The sequence below is a fragment of the Electrophorus electricus genome, chromosome 5 (genome assembly GCF_041902795.1).
Source record: "Electrophorus electricus isolate QZ-2024a chromosome 5, ASM4190279v1, whole genome shotgun sequence".
Lineage (NCBI taxonomy): Eukaryota > Metazoa > Chordata > Actinopteri > Gymnotiformes > Gymnotidae > Electrophorus > Electrophorus electricus.
In genome coordinates this window covers 340,001-343,427 of record NC_137501.1, presented here as the reverse complement: position 1 = coordinate 343,427, position 3,427 = coordinate 340,001, and the positions used below count along the sequence as shown (strand labels likewise).

The 3,427-nt window shown below is 45.5% G+C and overlaps 1 protein-coding gene across 3 annotated transcripts in view; it reads left to right on the top strand.

Moving 5' to 3' along the window:
• The first annotated feature begins 3,324 nt into the window (after positions 1-3,324).
• The window catches only part of LOC113587019 (transmembrane protein 132C), a 166,374-nt gene continuing 166,271 nt past the window's right edge, over positions 3,325-3,427 (top strand). The window contains exon 1 of one of the 3 annotated variants that reach the window (XM_081714873.1): positions 3,325-3,427. This exon is cut by the window's right edge and continues 740 nt beyond it. The gene's annotated coding sequence lies outside the window, so the exon portion shown is untranslated. The other 2 variants (XM_081714871.1, XM_081714872.1) reach the window with 2 other exon arrangements.

The following is a 3,427-nucleotide window of genomic DNA, read 5'->3' as shown; positions in this document are numbered from 1 at the left end:
ACCTCACTGACACACTGGCTGTCAGGAGAGCCATGGGAAGTGTGTTATTATTTTTGTTATTTCCTGTTTATCGTTCACATTATTATTTGTGTCCTGATTACCAGCGAGTGTGAGGTGCTGATCGCGTCTCATCAGCATTGTGTGTGTGTGTATGGCGTTCCTCTTTGGTCCCAAACCTGAAGTCTTCAGTCCACACATACCGCACTGAATTAACCCCGCTGAGTGAAGTCTGCATGTGTGCAGAGATGAAGGGCTGAGGAAGACTACCCTGCCCTGGGTTTCCGCACTGGTTCCAAATGACTCTGGTCTTGTCCTTTTCTTAGTGTGCCAGGTAGGGAGTAGGGTAGGGAATAGGTACTTAGAGTACTTTAGTATCTGTGAATACTATAAAATACTGGAAGTATTTGTGCCTGTCTTGCTCCTGTACCCTAATTCAATCTTTTTGACCTCGTCCCATCCACCAACTTTAGACCCAATTACGCAATGGACTTCCTGACATTCCCACAGAGACCAGCACACCCACAGAAATCAGTCTGGATTAGGCCTTGAAGATCTCTGCCGTGGCACTGAATGGAAGGTGGATTATGGATGCAATCTGGACCTCTGCTTGTGTTCCCTCACTGATGTCTCTCTGTGTCTGGGTGAAGAGAGGGGTATAGGGAGGAGTGAGAGGGGTATAGGGAGGAGTGAGAGGGGTATAGGGAGGGGTGAGAGGAGTGAGAGGGGTATAGGGAGGAGTGAGAGGGGTGACAGGAGGTAGGGAGGGGTGAGAGGAGTGAGAGGGGTATAGGGAGGAGTGAGAGGGGTGAGAGGGGTATAGGGAGGAGTGAGAGGAGTGAGAGGGGTATAGGGAGGAGTGAGAGGAGTGAGAGGGGTGTAGGGGTGATCTCCGCCTGCGTCCACAGAGCTGCAGCACGGCTCCACAAAGCCTGAGACCTCTCAGCCAATCCTGGAGGACGTTTAAACCCCCGTTACCGTGGAGATTGATGCCTCGCTGCTCTATTATTTCATTAGAAGAGGGCAGTAAACAAACGTTGTTGGACAGCACCAATATGGAAATGTGCTGTGGGTTTGGCGGCAGCGGTGAATTATGACGGCGCGCCCGCGCTGACTCTGTTGTGGGTAATATACTCCCCACACATTCAGCCATTACAAGCAGACTGGGGGTCAGGGCCGAATCCACAGCACATGGCTTGAATTAGCTGCTCCAGCCACACTGATTTACGGGCGGTGGTAAAGTCCCTCTCTGGAGGAGAGACGATCTTAAACGGCGGTTTTTAAGGGCTTTAATTGATGTTGATGCAGGTTGTGCTGTGGCTCAGACTCCCCTGTCACCAAGCAGCTCAACCAGAAAACAGACTCTTATAAAAAGGAAACCAATTTAAGGGCTGAAACAGAGTTTGATATGGGATTGCCTTAATTAAGATGACGGTTAGGGTTGGGTGTTAGGGGTTAGGTTTAGGGTGTGGTGGATTGATTCTGGCACACCATGTATGAAACACAACAAATGAGTCTGAGGCAACAATGCTGAGTTTCAGATTCATTTCAGGGCCCTTGTGTCTGAAACAGGCCCTCACACACTTTAGGCACAGTCATTGATTCAGTGGACCGAAAGTCGTTCAGCTAAGAGCCAGTCTGGCCAGGGCGGGTTATAACTGTAATCTCTATAACTGTAATCTCTATAATGTTATAACTGTAATAACAGTAACTGTAATAAGTGTCTTTCTCTATAACTGTAATAACAGTGTTTCTCTATAACTGTAATGACATTGTTTCTCTATAACTGTAATAAGTGTCTTTCTCTATAACTGTTATCTCCATAACTGACATGCCATAACCAGGGGACATGGCGTAACCAGGGGACATGGCGTCACTCTCATCACAACAAAACCATATTCTGTCCATATTCTCGTGTCTCTCATTGTTTAATGCATTTATTTTTAGAAAAGAGTGCATGACAAATTTACTGAAAAATTCTATTAGCTACAGAGAATATATCCACAGTACATGAATTATGTTACTTACAGTTAATTGCTTAATTGACTGTGTTTTCCTCCAGGTAATTGGAATATAGATTGATTAATTACAGTGCTAGTATCAACTATATTTACTTTTTGACAGCAGGTTTCCAGGCTAATGAGTTTCTCTCGTGTGTAACAGTCTGTCACAGGCTTGTTGGTGCCATCTCTCTGTCTGCTAGCATGCTAACATGCTGAGAACGGCCCCTGCACGCTGCTGCAGCGTTAATGAGATTCTAATGCATTCAGATCGCTCCAACAAGCGCGAAGCTGACTATCAGCAGCAGGGCTGTGTCCAGTGTGTGTGTGTGTGTGTGAGCGTGTGTGTGTGTGTGTGTGTGTGTGTGTGTGTGTACTAGTGATGGGAGGGAGAGAGAGAGAGAGAGAGAGTGAGAGAGAGAGAGAGAGAGAGAGAGAGAGAGAGAGAGAGAGAGAGAGCGCGAGCGAGCAAAATAGCAAAAAAGTGATGTACAGGCACATGGTCCTGTTGTGCTACTGTTGTCTCTCTTTGTGTGTGTGTGTGTGTGTGTGTGTGCGCGTGCATGTGGTTTGAGATATTTAAACCTTATTCTGAAAGTTCTGAATTCTTTGACTTTAGAGGTTTGGCAGGAATGTCTGTTTAGAAGCTGGAGATGATTACCACTCCTTCACAAGGGAACAAGAAATCTCAAACCGCCAGTGTAGTAGTCTTTAAAAAAAACAACAAATAATTAAAAACAGGACAAGTACAACGTCAACATTACTCTGTTCTGCATTTTGGCCCAGTTAAAAATAAATTGAAATTCAAACAGATTTTGCACTTAAGCAAAATGTCCGAACATGCTTAAAGAGCGTTTTACAGAACCGCCTCTGAAACAGCCGAGATTATCGTTAGTATAATAGCAACGTTGGACAATGATTCCAACATGCCGTAAAAGGAAAACGTCGTTGACTTTGGGCTTCTGCATTTTTAAGAACAGAATAGCATGCACGCCTGCTTTCCGCGTGGCACGCTTCGGAACACGGATTCTCGCGCAAACGTTCCACTAGGGTTCGCTACGCCTCCGTTACAGAGGCTCGCGACACCCGAGTAACGGCACATGCACTTCTCAACGAAAATAGTTCAGATTCGCATTTCCCAGGACACACAGGAGTGCGCCGCGAGATAATATTGCTTTTATTTTTTTTTTGCTAACGAACAAATAAGAGTTCTAGCAGCCACGCGAAGGGAATGCGCTTTACCTCGCGTGTAGGAATAGGCTGCATGTATTTTAAAAAGAATTATTGTGCTTTTTGTCCTTTAATTTAATTTAATAGGCTATACATAGATAAGATAATAGTACACGTTTACTTTTCTACGCGCTACGGCTGTGCAGAGTCCACGAGGAGGAGGAATTCTCCTACCGTGTAACTCACTGTTCATGACTCGG